This window comes from Dermacentor albipictus, chromosome 5 (assembly GCF_038994185.2).
Source record: "Dermacentor albipictus isolate Rhodes 1998 colony chromosome 5, USDA_Dalb.pri_finalv2, whole genome shotgun sequence".
In the NCBI taxonomy this organism is placed as follows: domain Eukaryota; kingdom Metazoa; phylum Arthropoda; class Arachnida; order Ixodida; family Ixodidae; genus Dermacentor; species Dermacentor albipictus.
Genome location: NC_091825.1, coordinates 63,476,447 through 63,498,736, shown reverse-complemented (window position 1 = coordinate 63,498,736; position 22,290 = coordinate 63,476,447). Strand labels below are relative to the sequence as shown.

The 22,290-nt window shown below is 48.5% G+C and overlaps 1 protein-coding gene across 1 annotated transcript in view; it reads left to right on the top strand.

Annotated features, from left to right (window-relative positions):
* The window catches only part of LOC135912364 (uncharacterized), a 337,983-nt gene that overhangs the window by 285,034 nt on the left and 30,659 nt on the right, over positions 1 to 22,290 (top strand). The window contains exons 70-72 of the mRNA XM_070538422.1: positions 419 to 538; positions 11,923 to 12,055; positions 21,580 to 21,672. The gene's annotated coding sequence lies outside the window, so the exon portion shown is untranslated. The remainder of the gene's footprint in view (positions 1 to 418; positions 539 to 11,922; positions 12,056 to 21,579; positions 21,673 to 22,290) is intronic.

Below are 22,290 nucleotides of genomic sequence, written 5' to 3'. Positions count from 1 at the left end.
TTGGGTAAATTTAACATTACATTTTATTATGACTGCATATTACAGTTCAATAAACTGAGTTTTTCTGCTAATGATGACAGTGCTGATGTCAGCATGCATGGCTTACTGCGATGTTCGCTATACCTCTTTGCGTTAGTATTGGCGAAATATTTTTTCTCGTAATGGCCGCAACCAATAAAATCATTGATTTTGGCGTTTAAGTTCATATTATCAAAAACGCAGTCTTTCCGGAACACAAATGATGTTAATAATAATTGACACTGTGTTTATGAGGCCTTACTATCAAACACACTAAGCCACCTTGACTTTCTTGCAATGGAGTCTGCCGCGCGTTGGCATATTAGTTGCCCACATGCCCGCGTAGTTCGTCATTTCTTACTTATTACATCTGATCTTTTTGCTCTGTTTTGCTCTTCAGGAACAGCCGTGGAAAGACCGGCAAGACCGAAGTGAGCAGCGGTACCGCGTCTTAAGTGACACTGGGTTACCGAAAACAAGCGACGCGACCAGGAGCCGAAGGAGGCGTCTGCTGGGATCCGTAAGTTGTGCGTGGTCGCCTTTGGAATTAACGACACCTTACTGCCGATGCTGGCTTCGCCTGACGTCACAGGTTGCAAAGACGTGTTTATAGCAGGTGGCCGCGGTTGTCTTATTGGTCTGCCAGGTTGGAATGAAAAGTAGCGCGTGCTATAGGGACATCGACGTCAATTCCTTGTCCCCGCGTCGCGCTACACGTAATTCTAGTTGAATACTTAATGTGAGGCTGCAAATCTGTATACCATTGGTACCTCGACAGCACCTGACATGAAAACAGTGGACGTGCAGATAGGGTACATTGTAGCCTGGAAAATTTTGTTGCCTGTCAGGGTTGACAGCGTGCCTAATGTACATACGTGACGTAGCACGACTTGCACGCGCAACGATGCAGGCGCAGCGGAATTTGTCGCTTTATGCGTTTCTACTGAGCTCCCGTCGCGTTCGCTAAATTGCTTATGCAAGCAAAGCTATGAGGCCCGTGCAGTGCTTTCCTTCCAAAGGCCCCTGTAATGGCCCCTGTGGCCATCACAACGCCCAGGGGCTGGTCTTTGTCTTGAACGGTACCTTTGTCAATATTCCGTACCCACACACTGCTGGCCAATTTTCAGGCATCAACCGTGCACTATAGAGTTACGGTGTGGTCGGCGGGTCTTTCTCAACTACTATTTCAAACCTCTCCCCTCCCCTTCTCTCTCATGCAGCACATATAGAGATTTTCGTAAAATTGTTCTCCCTGGTTTGCAGCCGTATAGATGTTCATATAGGCAATGTTGAATCTTAAACAGGAAATGTGGCGGCGCACTCTTTAACTATGGCTACAGGGGCCGCATTCTACTGTAGGAATTTCATCTATTTGCATAGATGTTCATATAGGGAATGCTGAATGTTGAATCGTCCCTTATTCCAACAACTCTGGTCACTTTCTTCCTTCCAACGCACACATTCGCTCTATCTGCAGAATAACCGCAATGCCGAGTTATGCCGCCGTGACAGCATATAATGCCGCTATAGCTGGCCCACAATCCTACTGCTGAACGGCTTCAAATGATGTAAGAGAATAGCCAGCACATAAAAAGATAGGTAGGTGAACTCTATTGTACCAACCCCCAAATCTGGTATTCCTAATATGGGATTTATTTCTGCGGCACTAATATACCACAGCCATTTTTGACTGTGGGTAGTACAGGAGCAACGATGAGCAAATGTAGGTGACTCAAGGCCAGAAAAATGAGTTTTGAAGTGAATTGGGGCAATGTCTCAGTACAATCAAACGTGGCAGGAAATTGCACGCGAAAGGTGAGATTTCGAATCGAGTGAGCGCTGTCATAAGTGTTCCACAGCAGCAAGTTTTAATGAGCACGAGCAGTGGAAGCTTTCTGCTGCATCAACTTTAGTGAGCACGAAGAGTGCGTTTCGACGCTTGCGCTTTCGTGACAAGTTACTTGCTTGAGCATACAGGGAGTTACAACTTGTCGAAGCATTGCTGTAATGAGCATCGGAATCCGGGAACACCTTACAAAAATGTATTTAATCAGAATAATACGCATATCTACCCCTTTGCTTGTTTGTCGAGACCCTGCCAGAAAGAAGTGGCGATACACTATCGCGAGAAGAAAGCCTCGTGTTCGACTCGTTTATGCCACATTCTTGTGGGATACGTGGATATAGTGCGATACCAGACAGCATAAAAACATCTGAGGATGTCCTGAGTATGTCACTTTGAGGACATTGTAATGCCTTCTAACAGTCCAACAATTGCACTAGTCAAGTCTAGCTGCTTAAACTCTTGGAATCGACAGGATGTCACGAAAAAAACTTTCCCCGGTTTTTTCAATAAATTTTGAGTATGGAACTTTGAAGGGCTCGTTGGGTAGTACATTTTATAATATTGCTTAAAAACTTGCTTTCAAGAATTTCGCATTCAGTTATTAACATGTTCTAGAGAGGTTTTCTTCATGTAAGCACTCAGCTAGGAAACGCATAGGAGCAGCAAAGACACGATTATTTAAGTCAGTGCAACAAAATTAGATGCAAGAGGATTTTTTTATATTGTTACGTAGGAGGACACCGACGAAAAGCTATTTACAAGTATATTTACAAGGCAATACGCCGCAGTTGACCAAGAGGCAACAGCCCGCGCTAGCTTCCAATCGTCGTCTTCGTCTTCTTCCTGCGCGGCTCTTTGTCATTGGGAATACTACCCCGTAGCACTACCCCCGGCGGCAAAAGCGCCGTCCCGGAGCGACTAAAGGCTGGACTCTGAAGCAGTGTAATAGCTCTTGAGCCTACTGACGTGCACGACATCACTAGACGCCAGAGTAGATGACGAGGTTGAGCTTACAGGAGCAATTTCATAAGTCACAGGCGTCACCTGGCGCAGCACGTGGTAGGGCCCTGTGTACCGCGAAAGGAGCTTTTCGGAAAGTCCAACGTGACGACAGGGCGACCACAGGAGCACGAGTGCACCAGGCGAAAACTGTACGTCACGGTGGCGGGCGTTGTACCGACGAGCACGGGCAAGCTGGCGTGCATGATCGGCGAGGGCGATGGCGTCGCGCGCATACTCGGTTGTTGAGGTCGCAGCAGGAGGAAGTACCGTGTCAAGGGGCAAGGTCGGTTCGCGACCGTAGAGTAGATAAAATGGAGAAAATCCGGCGGTGTCGTGCCGGGAAGAATTGTAAGCAAAGGTGACGTAAGGAAGGGCAACGTCCCAGTCGTGGTGGTCCTTCGAAACGTACTTGGACAGCATGTCGGTAAGAATACGGTTTAAGCGCTCTGTCAGGCCATTGGTTTGAGGATGGTATGAGGTAGTCAGCTTGTGTTGAATAGAGCAGGAACGCACAATGTCGGCGATAACTTTCGAGAGGAAGTTACGACCACGGTCAGTAAGCAGCTGTCGCGGGGCGCCATGCACTAAGATAATGTCACGCAAGAGAAAGTCGGCGACGTCAGTGGCGCAACTGGTAGGTAGAGCCCGCGTGATAGCGTATCGGGTGGCGTAATCAGTTGCGACGGCTACCCATTTGTTCTCAGAGGGTGACGTGGGAAAGGGACCGAGGAGGTCTAATCCCACACGAAAAAACGGTTCCACAAGGACGGTGATCGGCTGGAGATGACCGGAAGGTAGCACCTGAGGTGTTTTCCGACGCTGGCAGGGATCACAGGCAGCTACATAGCGTCGGACGGAGCGAGCAAGACCAGGCCAATAGAAGCGGCGGCGGACGCGGTCGTACGTGCGGGTTACGACAAGATGTCCTGCAGTGGGTGCGTCATGCATCTGAAAGAGCACAGTTTGTCGTAGATGTTTTGGTACGACAAGAAGAAGATCAGGGCCATCAGGGAGGAAGCTCCTTCGGTACAGAATGCCGCCCTGGAGGACATATCGGCGAACGGATGCGTCGGTAGGTGTAGAGCGCAGACGCTCGATGAGTACTCGCAGCGATAGGTCTCGGTACTGCTCATCGGCGATGTTAGCGAAGGCAGACACAGAGAAAATGCCGTCGGTGGTACTACTGTCGGCGTCGTCAGGCTCGTCTGCCGGGTAGCGAGACAGGCAGTCAGCGTCCTTGTGTAGCCGGCCAGATTTGTAGGTGACAGAGAACGAATATTCTTGGAGGCGTAATGCCCAGCGACCAAGTCTTCCTGAAGGGTCTTTCAAGGAGCATAACCAACAAAGCGCGTGATGGTCTGTGATAACGGAAAAGGGTCGGCCATATGAGTATGGGCGGAACTTCGCAACCGCCCAAACTAGGGCCAGACACTCACGCTCAGTGATGGAATAGTTGCGCTCCGCGGGCGAGAGGAGCCTGCTGGCGTAAGCGATAACACGGTCGTGGGCACGCTGGCGTTGTGCCAGTACTGCGCCAATTCCGTGACCGCTGGCATCAGTACGGACTTCGGTAGGCGCAGAAGGATCGAAATGGGCCAGAACGGGAGGCGTTGTGAGAAGATCGATGAGAAGCGAGAATGCAGAGGCCTCGTTATCGCCCCACTGGAAAGGGGCGTCTTTTTTCAAAAGCTCGGTTAGTGGTCGTGCTATGGCCGCGAAATTTTTGACGAAACGGCGGAAGTAGGAGCAAAGGCCGATGAAGCTGCGCACATCCTTGACGCACTTCGGAACAGGGAAGTGCGTAACAGCGTGGATCTTGCCTGGGTCCGGTTGCACTCCGTTCGCGTCAACGAGATGTCCAAGGACGGTAATCTGGCGACGGCCGAATTGGCACTTCGATGCGTTGAGTTGCAGACCGGCTCGCCGAAAAACGTCCAGGACTGCTGAGAGGCGCTCGAGGTGCGTAGCGAATGTTGGGGAGAATACGATAACGTCGTCCAAGTAGCACAGGCACGTGGACCATTTGAAACCGTGAAGAAGGGAGTCCATCATGCGTTCAAAAGTGACAGGAGCGTTACATAGGCCGAACGGCATCACCTTGAATTGATAAAGACCGTCGGGTGTGACAAAGGCAGTCTTCTCGCGGTCGAGATCGTCCACGGCAATCTGCCAATAGCCGGAGCGAAGGTCAATAGAGGAGAAATAGCGAGCACCGTGGAGGCAGTCAAGGGCGTCATCAATCCGAGGTAGGGGATACACGTCCTTTTTGGTAACCCTGTTAAGGTGCCGATAATCCACGCAAAAGCGCCATGAGCCATCCTTCTTTTTTACCAGCAGAACCGGTGACGCCCATGGACTACATGACGGTTCAATAATGTTCTTGGCAAGCATTTTGCGAACTTCGGTGTGAATCACTTGACGCTCAGCCGGTGATACTCGATACGGGCGGCGATGAATAGGAGGGGCATCTCCGGTATTAATGCGATGTTTAACAGCTGTTGTTTGGGCCAAAGGACGATCGTTAAAGTAAAAAAAATGGCTGTGGCTTAGGTAAGGTTAAGCCCAGGATGCGAAGCATACTAGCCTTTATTTTAGTTGTTGAACCACTGTTTAGCCTGGTGAACTGCTGTTGCTTGGCTATATTTGGTTCGGCTAGACGAAGAAACAACTCATGCATTACTGCTTCGCCTTCAAGAGTGGAACGCGACAGCGTTCCCGTCGACCCGCCAAGGGGTGTAAGACAATGGGCTACACGGCAGCGACTACGCGCCCCGCATTGGACGCGGTGAGCGTCGAGCAAAGCAGCGTTCGGCGCGGCAACGAAATGTGCGCCTGAGCAAGAGACGCACGCCTTAGAAACAGCTCGTTTCTAAGGCAACACCGCATTCACTAGAGGCGCTTTTGTACCGCTTTGAAGCATCGTACTCGTGGCTCAGTGGTAGCGTCTCCGTCCCACACTCCGGAGACCCTGGTTCGATTCCCACCCAGCCCGTCTTGCAAGAGTTGAGCCAAAGCCACTTCTCCTCTGTCGTGACGTCACGGTGTCACGTGGTTTCATGGCGACACCGCCGCGCCTGAGGAGCTGGGTTGAGCTCTCGTAATATGCTTCGCATAAAATATCTTGGTAGGAAATCAGAACGCGGTAGAGCGCACGAGCGTGCTCGGAGGGCATGTCGGGTGCAATCATTTTCTGTAAGTTGGCGATGGTACAAGTTGCCGACTGCGATGGTAGAGGAGGATCGGTTGAATTGTCGTCTACTGAAATCGATGCTACAGAGTGATCCTCAAATGAGCAAAGTTGGGTCAGAGACATCCCGCGTGGCAGCACTTGAGTCGTCAAGGCAAAATTGACCACTGGCAGGCAGACGCAATTCGCCGTAATAGATAAAATAGTATGAGGTAGTGTGATCCCATGTGTAAGGAGGACGTCTTGCATAGGAGCCGCGATGTAGTGACCGTCGGACACTGGTGGGGATGACACGAAGTCAACGTAAGTCAGTGCCGAAGGTGGCAAGCGAACGAAGTCCACGGAACTGAGGCGAGGAAGGTGTTCTTCAGCGGGATCCAGAACAGGCAGGTCGAGGCGGAGAGTACTGGCGGAGCAATCGATGAGAGCAGAATGTGCGGAGAGGAAGTCGAGGCCGAGGATGATGTCGTGGGGACAGTGAGCGATGACTGTCAATAGCACGGTAGTGGAGCGATCGGCGAAGGAGACGCGGGCGGCACACATACCAATTACGGGGGCTGTTCCGCCATCGGCGACACGGACAACAGGCGTCGTGGCGGGCGTGATTATTTTCCTCAGCCGGTTACGAAGATCCGCGCTCATTACAGAAAAATTCGCCCCAGTGTCTATAAGAGCAGATACAGGAACACCGTCGACTTGCACGTCAAGAAGGTTCAGATGAGTGGGCAACGTCAAGAGAGGATTTGGCGGCGTAGGGAGCAATGCAGCGTCACCTCGAGGCGCTGCATCGTCTAGTTTTCCGGCTGGGAGCGGCGTCCGAAGGGAGTCGGCGAATAGGAACGACGGGGCTGGGGAGAGCGAGATTGTCGTCGTTGGGGCGAAGGCGAACGAGAATAGGGGCGGTTCGGCGCAGGAGAATCGGTGGCGGCATTATCTGAGCGGGCAGCATAGGGACGAGAAAGGCCACCTGGGGGGCGAGAGTAGGCAGTATATGGAGACTGGTTCAGGGAACTCCAGCGACTGCGGCAGTGCCGAGAAATGTGCCCAATTCGACGGCAGTGAAAACAAATTGGCTTGTCGTCTGCAGTGCGCCATTCAGAGGGGTTGCGTGAACGTGGTGGGTAAGAAGGTGCGGGACGGGGTGGAATCGAAGATGCCGGGTGGGGATCAGGGCGATGGGCCGAGCAGATGGTGTGAATACCCATGTTGGCGAACTCCTGGCGGACAACTGCCTGGATCAGGGAAACAGTGACTGCGGGTGCATTGGAGGGGCTGGAGTCGAACGCAGCCGGATAGGCGGCCTCGATCTCACACCGGACAATCCTGGTAACATCGCCAGTGTTGTTGGGACGAGGAGCGTCGGCACAGGAAGATGTCGCTGGGGTGTTGGGCAGACGGGCAAACTGTTGGTCGATACGTCGGCTTTTAGCGAATTCCAGGCGGCGGCACTCTTTTATAACTGCATCCACCGTCGCGACGTTGTTAAATACGAGCAAGTTGAAGGCGTCATCGGCAATGCCTTTGATGATGTGGGAGACCTTGTCGGACTCAGTCATGTGTGCGTCAACTTTGCGGCATAGAGCCAAGACGTCCTGAATGTACGTGACGTAGGGCTCCGTTGACGTCTGCACACGACCGGAAAGCGCCTTCTGCGCGGCAAGTTGGTGACCGTAGGGGTTGCCGAACAAGTCTCGAAGCTTTTGCTTAAGCGAATCCCAACTGGTCAGCTCATCTTCGTGCGTCCGATACCAAACTCGAGGTGTGCCACCGAGGTAAAAGATGACGTTGGCGAGCATGATAGTTGGGTCCCACCGGTTATTGCGACTGACGTGTTCGTAAAGGCTGATCCAGTCCTCGACGTCTTTCCCATCTTTTGCCGAGAATACGCCAGGATCACGGGGAGCGGAGAGGGTGATGTAGGTCGTCGAAGGGGCAGCAGGTGTCGGAGCCGGTGGAGTCGGGTTGGCGTCGCCGGGAGCCATGAAGGTAGGCTCGACGTACCGTCCACTGCGAAGCTCCGTGACGAGGTACAGGGAACGTCCACCTCCACCAAATATGTTACGTAGGAAGACACCGACGAAAACCTATTTACAAGTATATTTACAAGGCAATACGCCGCAGTTGACCAAGAGGCAACAGCCCGCGCTAGCTTCCAATCGTCGTCTTCGTCTTCTTCCTGCGCGGCTCTTTGTCATTGGGAATACTACCCCGTAGCAATATGCGCACTACGGGCATCAATTTGGTAATGTTAAAGGCAGGAACTAGTCAGTGAAATTGCATTATACGACAAACACAGATGCTTTCCCTGAACATTGATTGCTTGCGCTACTACTAGGAAAATTATACAGGTGGGCAGAGTCTTTACGAAATCATGAGTGTATGTAATAGGCATTACGAGGGACTTTCCGAAAGTAAGTTCTGTCATTTTTTTTTGGAAATAGAAGATGGTGCACCCTGTGAAACAATCACCATGAGAGTCCACGCCTGTGACTGGTCCGATGGAAGGAGCGTAGCGGAGGAGGAATCACGCATGCACAGAGCGCCAAAGAAGAGAGTAGCAGCATACCGACGTGCCCCAGGTTATTCGAGTACAAATGACGATGGCAGATTGTCGTCTCCTTATAACTTGGCCACCAATGGAAGTGCGTCTGTTATCCGATATGAACGGGCACGTGAGACTAGCGTGTCCGTCATGCATGAACGCCTACGGATTGGCTATGGGGAAGAGGTTATGCGTCAGGCCTTGCATAGCAGGGCACCGAGAAACAACGGTTTCTTCAAACTGATCGCACGCTACGACAAATGTCTGAATATTGGTGTCCACTATGTGGAAAAATTGTGGAAGGTGTATAGTTCATGATGCCATGGGGTATTTATTTTGCAATAGGGTTTCCACGTGAAAATAAATGACGAAACTCTTATTTTCGGAACATCCCTCTTACATCGCGTTCATATGCGCCGAAGGACGAAGTAGATTCTGGCCCCATGTCATGTCCATGCTATGCTAGGTAGCTTACCTAGGTGCTAGGTGCTAGCGAAACTGAGAACACAGGAACACATGAATCGAATAGAAGCCTTGCTGTCTTCCATACCGACCAAGTGGAATGACGCAACACAGACGCGCTATGATCGGGAACATTAGCGCAAGACATTCAATGTCAGCTGTTGCTGCTGCGCGTGAAATTAATAGTAAAAAGACGTAGATACCAGAAAGCGATTACGTAAAGCGTCTGCTCTGGAAATAGAAAAGTGGTTCTGCCGAGTACAAAACAAGCTGATCATTTGATAGTCGGGGCATTTCTCGTGACATCGCTCTATCGTGCCTTCTGCACCCAAACAGCCCAAGTTACTTGAACGCCAAAGTATTGTGAGCGTGTTTTGGCGCAATGGATGATACCATGAAAAAGTAAAGTACAACTTATAATGCAGCACTTTCAAGCTCCCCTGAAAGAAATATATATACTTCCTACCGAAACCCACGGGCCTTGCTCTGATGTTTAACACGCACAGAAAAGACGAACGCACCTACATGCGATAGGGGAACAGCATCAGCTCACGGTGACAATTCATGAAATTATTTACATGAGAACGTGACTTCGTCCTCCAGCTCGTAAATTTTTGATTGAAGACAAGAGAGTAATTTGTGACTGTCTGAGCGTAATAATGAGCGAGTGGCTATTTCTTGATTCATTAGCTTTACCCTCTGAATGTGGCAGGTTGTCGAGAACTAAGAAACAATCCAATCTTACGACTGTTCTTTGTTTTTTTCTTTTGAGCTGTGAGAGAGGCGAATATTTCTCTGTACACCGCTCAGCGATTGAAACGCAGTACTCGGTGCGGCGGCCGGCGCCATTTGCGCCACCAGTGATCGCTGGGTGATTGCTGAGGAGGCCGAATAAATTTGATATATTTGAATACATTTGAACACATTAGCCCGGCACAGCAGCTCGACGTGCTGCCCATTCGACCGCAGTCTACCCAGCGACCCACGTCGGTTAAAGAAAACGGTTAGACAGAAACAAGAACACAGATACGTAGATTCATACATATGTAGATAAGTATATGCATAGCCCCCAAGGTATATATACCTGGTAGCGAAGCTTCCATAGGAGCCCATACGTTCAAAACATGGTGGTCCATTGGTTTATGGGGCTTAGCGCCATCTGTATGAGGTGGGGACACTTCCGGCGGAAGAAAAAATAATGTGACGCCATGTCCGTTAAAACCGTAAGTGACGTCATTACGTTTTCGAAGGCGCGAAATTTTTGTTGGCCTGCTTTTGGAGCTATATATACAAATTCACCGCCATTCGACTTCATGGGCGTGTCGAGCTTTCCGCGCGGAAAGCTATGCAGGAAAAGGCTAGCCGTACGGTTGTCGAAATCGCACCCCTGCACAGAACATACTTTCTTTGGAGGCCAATGAAAGCTTTAGGTGTAGAGTGCTGATCCTATCGTCGGACGCCAAGCTCGTCGGCCGGCGTAGTCACACGAAAACAACTACACAATTATCTGGTGGCCGTAACTCACTACTTTTGACTGAACAGATTAAGAAGCGATGAAGCTACCTGCGTCACCAAATTCAGACAAACATGGACAAGCAAGAAAGCACAAACTGTGAGGGGGGCGTATTTCAGCAGGTGAGCATTACCAGTGCGCCTTTCTGCCCATTTCAAGACGTGCATTGCATTGCGAGTGAAAGTGTCGTCAACGCCCCTTGTAACGATGGGTGCTGAAAATAAATGCATTTAATAAGAATAATAAAATTGAATAAATTTGTGTTTTCTTAACTCCTCACGAATATACAAAATTGACCAGGAATTTTATTTTCGTTCAATGAATCTGTGTCTCGCTTGAATTAAAATACGTTTTTTCTTTCCCAATGTTCTTTCCCTCCAAACATAATCGCGTTTCAATCGCTGCTCCTATAACCCTCCTTGCTGATGTCGGTGACAACCTGTACTGAACCGCTTTTCGACCGAAGCTTCGCGACCTATATGGATCGGCCTTGTAGCCCCCGTACAGTACGTGAGGTACCATAAGAAAGCTAACGCATTACAATGTATCTACATGTGGCGTCAACCGAGTGAGAATACCGGTAGCTAAGGCCACTTCCGCGGTGGCATGCGCATGCGCACTGCGGTCATACACCTATTTGAGTTTACTGCCGTAATGATTCCGGAGTTGTGCGTCATCTATATGTTGCTTGAAGAGGGTGTTAGCTTATGTCGTCCATGGTGCGTTTTAGTTAATCGCTCTGTAATCTACTCTGACGATGCTCGTATTTCAGATATGCGGTATACGTGTCCACCACTGCTTGGCTTTGGAGGACGAGAGAGGTGTAGAACGTTTGATGTGGTTCGAGACGTGAGATCCACAGCCCGATTATCCTTAGCAGACGCGTTCTAGTTTTATTTTCAGTAACACCAGTCTTCAATGGAGAATCCACTTTTTCTCATGTATCCTTGAAATTCAAGGCTTCGGGCGGGGTTCGACTCCAACGCGAAGCGCTGAACCTTCCTAGTTGGCGCTGTTAGGCGGTGCTGTTCATAATTGAATTGCCAGATTTAGGTTAGGAAAGCGTTTTCTAACAGTACCTTTCGTTTCGTCATTGTTTTAATGGGCTTTGTTAGTGAGGGGGGGGGGGTGACGGCAGCGTCACCATTATCATGCATTATGCCGCCACCATCTTGCCAAAGAGCACTATAAACAAGATAGTTCGTTGGGAAAAAGAATTCATGACGCCTTCATGACGCCTTCATGACGCCTTCATGAATTCATGACGAATTCACAACGTGGTGCAAACAATTTTCTTTTGTTCAGCTTGGTTTTGGTGAATTTCGTGAAAAGGCTTGATTTACTGTTTGCAGAACCACAGGCTTCCAGAGAACCTCGTCGTGGAAAGTGGGCGCCTAGCCTATGCGAACAGTGACGCCCCCCAAAGCCTACAGTAGGATATCGAAGACTCCACGGTCCAAGGCAGCCAAGACCCCGCTAAGAAAGGTACGTTTGTCGTGATCACCTAGGACCTGACTGGCGTGTAGAGTTCCTCGATGTTGCGGTACTTGAGTGAGCACTGCTGTCACTGAGCATTGCAATACAAGGGTGCTATGAAAGAAGGCCCGAGTTTGTCAAAGTTCGGGATCACCGCGAGCTGTGGTGATGCCCTCATATGAATGAGCTGATGTATCCAGACATGAAAGCAGTCGGCATGCCTCCACTTTGATTCTAGCTTCACTATTGGGTTATCACAGCTTGAACGTTACCACATGGGTGGCCGTGGTCACGTGGTCGAACCATGGGCGGAGTGTTTTCATTTTCCCGGCGCGGGGGGGGGGGGGGGGATTAGGCATGCTGGGGCCCGCCAAACCCCATAGAGAGAGAGAAATAGAGAGCAACTGATAAATGAAAGGTAGGGAGGTTAACCCGGTCTGAGCCCGGTTGGCTACCCTACAATGGTGAATGAGAAGAGACGTACGGATTAAAAGAGAAAGCCAACTGGGGATATCATTCGGTCACTCAGTCTGGATCACAGACGCTGACTCAATCCGCTAGCTTTTAAATAACGCAGCGGCGCTTTTCTGGCCTTCTGTAACTTCGATAAGTGAGGCCATGGGCCCAAGATCTTGCTCAAGGTGAACGGCTTTCTTTCTAACTGATTGAGAGCTGTGCAGAGGACATGTCTTTCATTTTCAAAAGATGGGCAGTAGCACAGTAGATGTCCTGTAGGCATTGCATTGCACCGCAGGCATTGCATTCGGTGCTATCAGCCATTCCAATAAAAAAAGTATATGCATTGGTGAATGCGACGCCCAAGCGTAAGCGGCACAGCGAGCGTTGTTTCTTCATTACGCGGAAGCCCTGGTGACAGCCGCATTTGCATAGATGGATCCAGGGAATGCAATCGATGTTGAGTAATGCAGGTGTGTGCCACTTCTCTAATGTCATATGGTGCGCTAGCTTGCTTAAGTGTTGGACTGCGTCAGTCCGCGATAAAAGTACAGAAACAAGGGTTGCTCCTTCGTGTGCTTTCGTAGGAGCTTCGTCAGAGAGGTCGTTGCCGGAGATACCGCAATGGCCTGGCAGCCACTGAAACACGACGTCGTGACCTTTCGCGATCATGTGATGGTGCATTTTTCGGATCTCCGACACGAGTTGTTGACTGGACCCGCGACGAAGAGATAACAGAAGACATTGTAAGGCAGCCTTCGAATCGCAGAATATCGCCCACCGATTAACCAGTTGGTTGTTAATATAACAAAAGGCACTGCGGAGGGCAACAAATATATCTTGCACTTGAAGAAATTTTGTGTGACCTCGCATTGAAATGAGCGCTGAAGTACTGTGAACATCTACAAGACTTCATAGTAGAAGACAGTTAAATTTTACAGCCTGAGTCCTCTCGGTGGTGTAATCTTCCTTCGTGTAATTGTCGTGCACTTGGCTATTACTAATACTGCTTCGCTTTTCCGGCGAAACTGCAGCCTCTCTTTTTCTTCTTCAGTGAGTCTGAATATAAGAGCTGCTTCGCATGCGTGCTGTTGATTCTTATTTCGAGGAAATCCGGCTTTACCTCATTTAGCATTTAGAAAACCTAGTGCATACTTCTTCCAGTACAGTGGAGTAGCTGTCAGTAATTATTTCGTTAATGAGATTTAATTCGGTAATTGCAATTATCTTACTCAATGATTACTGCACTAATTTTCAAAGTGTCAATGAGGCATTTGTAGACACCCCAAAATCACATCTAACCTCGGTGTTTTCAGCGACGTACTAATTGCGTACAATTAATTCTGATTGGCAAGGAAAAAGTACGAAAAATACTACGTGAGTGCGCTCCCACCCGTATCATTAAACAGCGCTGTGAAATAAGCTGATTGAAAGCAACTGCTTTGCCTGTCGCAAACGCGAAGAGAGAGTGCATCACCTTGATAATAGTACGGAAGGAGCAGCAACAGCAAGTTTCGGGGCTTTGAAGCTATTCTTTTTTCTCTACGTCACACTTATCCGTCTCTAAAGGCTGACTGGTCACATTGATAACAAAAGCCCCTTGATTAAGCAGCCGAAGTGTCGCTCTGACCGCGCACGATATGCGAAAAGCAATGTAATTGGCATAGAATGTTTCAATATCCCGGCTTTCTCGCAGCGCATCGAAAGAATGCGCGCGAAGCTATATTTCGTGCCAGAAACTTGCTTCGGACAAAAGCCAAATTAAGGTGACCGCTTTAGTTTTCATGAAAGTGCATACCTGCTGCAAAAGCAGGTTCGCGTCAAAGAATGAAAGCGAAATAAATAGATCGGGAAGTGACCAACGTGTCGCTTCCATTTCCTCCACTTCTAAATGAGCCGATTTGGCAATCTAGATGTCTGCACAAAAAAAACAACTGAAAATCAATGCAGAGAAGAAAAGAAATACATGGAATTTCAGTGTGCCCTTATCTCTGAGCTCGTAAGCTCCTTTGAACACCAGCCTAGGTAGGGGACGTGTTCGAATAGGTCTCCTTTCGCAGCTACGCAATACTGAGTCCACTTTGTCACGTTTTGAGAGGCTTTCTCGATGTCCGACGCCGAAATACTACGGCTGACATCCGGTATTCTTGTCTTGAACTACGACGTCCGTCTCGATCGTGTAAGCACGATCTTTCACATAACCCCAAAGAAAGAAATCGAGTGGAGAGAGGTCAGGTGACCTAGCCGGCCAAATTACAGGCCCATGCCTTCCAATTTATTTTGCATGATAAGTCGCATCCAGCCAGTGTCGTGCTCGGCTCCTGCTGTGCTGATAGCACGAGTTTCGTGCACGTAGCGCTGTCCAGTCAGTGTGTGATCGAAGACGATGGGACCGATTATAGCACTGGCGTAAATTCCGAACCACACATAGAGCGACCACTGGTACTGTACCGATCGCGCTTTACCCAGTGTGCATCTGAGTCCCTGCAATAGTATGCAATATGGAAATTTACCTGGATGTTTCTATCAAAATTGGCTTCATCTGTGCACATGATGTCGCTCAATAAGCTCAGTGACTCATCGGCTTTTGTGAGGGTACAGTTGAAGAAATCTAGTCGATTCTGCAGGTCCCTATCTTCCAGGCATTGGTTCTGGTGAAAGGTGGCACGGGTGAAAGGCCGTCATTTTGAATCCTCGAAATTGATGACTTGGAAATTGGCACCTAGGTGGCCACGTCCCCGCACGGTAGCATGAAGGTTTGAGGATATAAATGATCGAACACCCGTGCGTGGCTGGGATTCAAATATGGAGTCCTCTGCCGCTGTTTCTTGAAGCTGGCAGTTTGCCTCAGGTTTTCATAATTTCTGACGATAGTCGATGCGTTTGGTCTACCGCCAAATCGGCCACACTTCCGTGGCCGATTTGAATATATTTGTGGCTTTACTGTTGTTGCCATTTCCGGGTCACCTTTTCCTTCTGCTCATTAGAGGAAGGCATGGTGACTGGGACGAAACAAAACGCACAACTAAACATTTGCACTGACGTTGTGAATTCGTTTTTGTTATAATAGGTTTGGTGGCAAAAAAAAAGGAAAGCACCCGTATGCTTTATCTACTATAAGGCAACATCTATAACAACTTCTTTCCAACTAGCACCAAAGCTCATTCGGCCGGGGCACGGCAGATCAGGCACTACCTCAATCACGATGCTTTTCTTTATTTCCTTTATTTCATTATGGATAACTCAGAGGGAGCCTGTTCGAGGGCGCTGCTTCATGATGCGGGTGAGAGGGCAGTCACGTTGTATTCTGCATATTTCGCGGGGTTTATTTATCACTCGGAAAAGAATTAGTGTGCCTTTAGTACGTCGCTGAAAATACCTGTCAGGAGTCCCTTGACTGTGCCTTCAAATGCCTCATTGACACTGTGATAATTGGGATAGCGTGTCTACAGTTAGATAAATGCAATCACCTAATTAAATCTCAGTAACGAAAAAACTTACTAGGGTACTCCACTGTACTGTAAACAATATGCACTATGTTTTCTTCGAGTAACGCATTGGTCTTCTTTAAAACCTTTGTGCGTGATGGTTATTATTGGTCTTATGAGCCATCTACGTAGAATTTATGACATTTGCATGCAACTGATGGTGTTTCTATCCCTAATAAATGTTGTAAATTATTATAAATGTTTGTTTTCTCATGAGTCGTTAGCATTGCTTAGATCCCATAGATGAGATGAATATTTACAATTATTATTAGGGTTATATTTATATTCGAATGCTGATTGGTGTGCTATCGTTTGTTAACGAAGCTTTCCCTCAAGTCTAACTATTCTAATGCAGTTTTTCGTGTGCGTATCATAGCCACGCACGCTTATATCGCCTTCCGTTTCTCTACCACGGGTGTGCTTTAAAACCACGGCGCTGTAATTTTGCTTTCCCTTCCTTCATTCCTCTCCGCCCTTAAACTGGCTGTCTTTACTACTACACGCAGAGACAAAGCAACAACGCGCGCATTAGATTCCATAGATGAGATGAATATTTACAATTATTATTAGGGTTTTAATTATATTCGAGTGCTGATTGCTGTGTTATCGTGTGCATATCATAGCCACGCACGCTTATATCGCCTTCCGTTTCTCTACCATGGGTGCGCTTTCAAACCACGGTGCTGCAATTTAAACCTCCGCCCTTAAACTGGCTCTCTTCACTAACACACGCAGAGACAAAGCAACAACGCGCGCATGCGGTCCCATAGATGAGAAGAATACATATATATATATAGAAAACTATCAGTCATACCTCTCGTAGTATAGCCTTCTGGGCCGTTTTTTTTTTCTTTTTTTTTGTTCTTTCGAAAGTAGTTCTATTAGGGTTATTATAATTACACGAAGGTATTTCGCCCTCCTCAGCAGCAGCCCTTGAGATAGCTATTCTGGCGGCTAGCTTCCCACGCTATGCATGCCGCCCTCGCACCTGTTTAAGCTTTTCCTAGACGCTAGAGCTACACTACTATGTCCGCGCAACCTTGAGCGATCGGAAAGCGCGTTTTTCCCTCTTGGCCGGCGGAGAAGGGAGGCTTCGTTCCGGCCGCGAAGCTCCCCACATCTCAGTTAGGTGCCTGGTGGTGGTCTCATGCTGACGATGCCCTCTCGGTGAGCGCATATTTCCCCCTCAGTACTTGGCCACAACCTCCCATATGAATACAACAATCAAACCCCGGCGCTCAGTCCCCAGCAGCCGCGAAGCAACTGACCACGGCGGTGGTCAGATCTGTGACGCTGCAGAGGGTGCTAAGAATGCCTGGCTCTGGACAGGCCGCCATTGAAATCTGAACCTGGCAACGTTTAACGTTAGAACGTTATCTAGTGAGGCGAGTCTAGCAGTGCTATTGGAGTAATTAGAGGGTAGTACATTGGATATAATAGGGCTTAGTGAGGTTAGGAGGACAAAAGAAGTACGTACAGTGCTAAAAAGCGGACACGTACTGGGCTACCAGGGCTTGGCGGAGAGACGAGAACTAGGAGTCGGATTCCTGATTAATAAGGAAATAGCTGATAACATACAGGAATTCTATAGCATTAACGAGAGGGTGGCAGGTCTTGTTGTGAAACTTAATAAGAGGTACAAGTTGAAGGTGGTACAAGTCTATGCCCCTACATGCAGTCATGATGACCAGGAAGTCGAAAGCTTTTATGAAGACGCGGAATCGGCGATGGGTAAAGTCAAAACAAAATACACTATACTGATGGGCCAGGGTAGACAAGAAGCAGGCTGGAGACAAGTCAGTGGGGGAATATGGCATAGGCTCTAGGAATAGCAGAGGAGAGTTATTAGTAGAGTTTGCAGAACAGAATAATATGCGGATAATGAATACCTTTTTCCGCAAGCGGGTTAGTCGAAAGTGGACGTGGAGGAGCCCGAATGTTGAGACTAGAAATGAAATCGACTTCATACTCTGCGCGAACCCTGGCATCATACAAGATGTAGACGTGCTCGGCAAGGTACGCTGCAGTGACCTTAGGATGGTAAGAACTAGAATTAGCCTAGACTTGAGGAGGGAGCGGAAGAAACTGGTACAGAAGAAGGCAATCAATGAGTTAGCGGTAAGAGGGAAACTAGAGGAATTCCGGATCAAGCTACAGAACAGGTATTCGGCTTTAACTCAGGAAGAGGACCTTAGTGTTGAAGCAATGAACGACAATCTCATGGGCATCATTAAGGAGTGCGCAATAGAAGTCGGTGGTAACGCCGTTAGACAGGAAACCAGTAAGCTTTCGCAGGAGACAAAAGATCTGATCAAGAAACGCCAATGTATGAAAGCCTCTAACCTTACAGCTAGAATAGAACTGGCAGAACTTTCTAAGTTAATCAACAAGCGTAAGACAGCGGACATCAGGAACTATAATATGGATAGAATTGAACAGGCTCTCAGGAACGGAGGAAGCCTAAAAACAGTGAAGAAGAAACTAGTAATAGGGAAGAATCAGATGTGTGCGTTGAGAGACAAAGCCGGCAATATCGTTACTAATATGGATGAGATAGTTCAAGTGGCTGAGGAGTTCTACAGAGATTTATATAGTACCAGTGGCACCCACGACGACCGTGGAAGAGAGAATAGCCTAGAGTTATTCGAAATCCCGTAGGTAACGCCAGAAGATGTAAAGAAAGCCTTAGGAGCTATGCAAAGGGGAAGGCAGCTGGGGAGGATCAGGTAACAGCAGATTTGTTGAAGGATGGTGGTCAGATTGTTCTAGAGAAACTGGCCACCCTGTATACGCAATACCTCATAACCTCGAGCGTACCGGAATCTTGGAACAACGCTAACATAATCCTAATCCATAAGAAAGGAGACGCCAAAGACTTGAAATTTATAGACCGATCAGCTTACTGTCCGTTGCCTACAAAGTATTTACTAAGGTAATCGCAAATAGAATCAGGAACCCCTTAGACTTCTGTCAACCAAAGGACCAGGCAGGATTCCGTAAAGGCTACTCAACAATAGACCATTTTCACACTATCAATCAGGTGATAGAAAAATGTGCAGAATATAACCAACCCTTACATATAGCTTTTATTGATTACGAGAAAGCTTTTGATTGAGTCGAAACCTCAGCAGTCATGGAGGCGTTACGGAATCAGGGTGTAGATGAGCCATATGTAAAAATACTGGAAGATATCTATAGCGGCTCGACAGCCACCGTAGTCCTCCACAAAGAAAGCAACAAAATCCCAATAAAGAAAGGCGTCAGACAGGGAGATACGATCTCTCCAATGCTATTCACCGCATGTTTAAAGGAGGTATTCAGACACCTGGAGTGGGAAGAATGGGGGATAAAAGTTGATGGAGAATACCTTAGCAACTTGCGATTCGCTGATGATATTGCCTTGCTTAGTAACTCAGGAGACCAATTGCAATGCATGCTCACTGACCTGGAGAGGCGAAGCAGAAGGGTGGGTCTGAAAATTAATCTGCAGAAAACTAAAGTAATGTTTAACAGTCTCGGAAGAGAACAGCAGTTTAGGATAGGTAGCGAGGCACTGGAAGTGGTAAGGGAATACATCTACTTAGGGCAGGTAGTGACCACGGATCCGGATCATGAGACTGAAATAACCAGAAGAATAAGAATGGGCTGGGGTGCGTTTGGCAGGCATTCTCAAATCATGAACAGCAGGTTGCCACTATCCCTTAAAAGGAAGTGTATAACAGCTGTGTGTTACCAGTACTCACATATGGGGCAGAAACCTGGAGGCTTACGAAAAGGGTTCTGCTGAAATTGAGGATGACGCAACGAGCTATGGAAAGAAGAATGATCGGTGTAACGTTAAGGGATAAGAAAAGAGCAGATTAGGTGAGGCAACAAACGCGGGTAAATGACATCTTAGTTGAAATCAAGAAAAAGAAATGGGCATGGGCCGGACATGTAATGAGGAGGGAAGATAACCGATGGTCATTAAGGGTTACGGACTGGATTCCAAGGGAAGGGAAGCGTAGCAGGGGGCGGCAGAAAGTTAGGTGGGCGGATGACATTAAGACGTTTGCAGGGACAACATGGCCACAACTAGTAGATGACCGGGGTAGTTGGAGAAGTATGGGAGAGGCCTTTGCCCTGCAGTGGGCGTGACTAGGCTGATGATGATGATGACTGGAAAGAAAAAGCAATACTCAGACACAAGATTCACGTGCATTCCACACGCCATTGGTAAAAAACAGTGCCAATGGGGTCACTGAAGGCTGTCGCGATAAAATCGTTCGCAACATGCCGCAGGCGGCAGAATGCAGCAGCATTGGCGCGGCCACACTTGTGGGCGTCTCTGCCGCTGCGGCAAGCAAGTAGTTCTCTATGGGCTGTATTGTGGGTGCTGCAGATACTTCTCGCAGCAGGCCACTTGCCGCCGGCTGTATTGCAGCTGAGATCAGCCGGAATACAGCCAGTGGCAAGCGGCCTGGCGCGAGATATCTCCAAGACCCATTCGCTTCTCGTCGGGAAAAAGTTGCCGCTTGCCTCTTTTTTGCCGCCCGCTTTCTGCTACCCGCGGCATGCCGCGTGCGTTTGTGGCGCTAGTGAGAATCTATCTATGCGCCTACAGAAAGGCGGGTTAGTTGGTATAAAATGATCTTAGAAAAAAAATCGCATTCCCACCCGAGAGGCCAAGCACCGATTGCGATAGTAAATTCTTAGATATCTGTACGAAGTACGAATAGTAGTTTTATCAGGCGTGTAAACTTCTAATATTCGCTAACTAACTAAATTAACAATGATAGAATGCATAAGCGTGACTCGACGAGGACGCAGAAAAAAGTCACATGGAGACCGCTTGTCTTTGTGCTTCTGCTTCTTTCTACGTCCTGGTTCAATCGCGCTTGCGCATTCTATCATGGATTCAAAACAAGTTGCTCGTCAACGTGTTTTAACAGAATTAACCAGCACAGTGTCACGCACGCACAGGTAAACATGAGCATATCTCGCTCGAGGAGCGCGGAAAATCGCTGTCAAAATTTTTGAGTAAGCACAGCGCATACGAAGCTACCGGCACTACGCACACTCGGCAAATATCGAAAATGGCTTTGAAGATGAGGCTCGCGTGTGCGTGCCTTGCATAGTTGGTGTCTTTCCTCTAGAACTTTGCATTGTGGGACCCGACATATAGAGAGCGTTCCACGCAGTTTAGGGATATCTTGCTCACAAGGCATCTGTACGGGCCAATTTGGAAAAGGTAGTCGGTCGCCTCAGTGCGCGTCAATTTCACGGTAGATTAACCATAAACAGCTTAACTGCAAAAATTTGGGCCTGAAAGCTTCGATTTAGAAGTTTGGCGTGCAGACCTGCGCAAGACGCAGGAGATGGACCGCATAGAGTCCTGTGTTGTTCGCCTCCCGTTTCTTGTGTCCGTGTCGGGACGCCTAAGTTTTCACGATCAAACTAATGCATCGGGAGCCTGTAGTCGTGCCTATTGGCGTAGTAGTCATATCCATTTCTTTCTATTTCCCATTGTTGCGTTCAGTGAACTCTCGCAGCATTGGTTGTAAATATTGTGACCTTGACGGCTTCTTGTTTTCATGTTTCTCTCTTCAGTTCAAAGGCCGTTGAGACGATCGGACAATACTGGAGCGAGCAGCGACTACCTGTTCTACTCATAACGGCGCCCAAGACTTACGCCATTATCAGGTGAAAAATTGCTAGCAATGAGTTAGCCCTTGTCATCGTTGGTGTCTTTCCTCTAGAACTTTGCATTGTCGGACTCGACATATAGAGAGCGTTCCACGCAGTTTAGGGACATCTTGCTCAGAAGGCGTCTGTGCGGGCTAATTTGTTTTAAAGCGAAAGCTTTACTGGACGCGAACTTGCGATTTCGCCGTTTCCGTGACGTCACACCACATGACGTCACGGCCACGGCGAGGCACATGACGTCACGGCCACGGTGTGTGAGGCACATGACGTCACACCGTGTTCTCCGCCACATTATGTTCCTCGTCGTTGCGTTCGCCTGCGCTCGCTTCGCCAGCTGCGTCGCATGTCTGATAACATGTCGGAAGATTGCAAAGGAGAGCTCGCGTGGGCCGCAACCACAGTTGAGGTGGCAGTATGGACGGCTCTAATTCTGATAAGCAGGAGGAGGCCTAAAATCGACATCGGAACGAGATGAAGGGGAAAGGAATCGTCCAGGAAACAGACTAACAGCGCGCCGAACGACTGGCTAAACGCCGCAACGTAGCTAGAAAACAAGACTATCCTAGACTTGCAATCAAGATTAACCCAGGGTAACCATGCCTTAGTTTTCGCTAC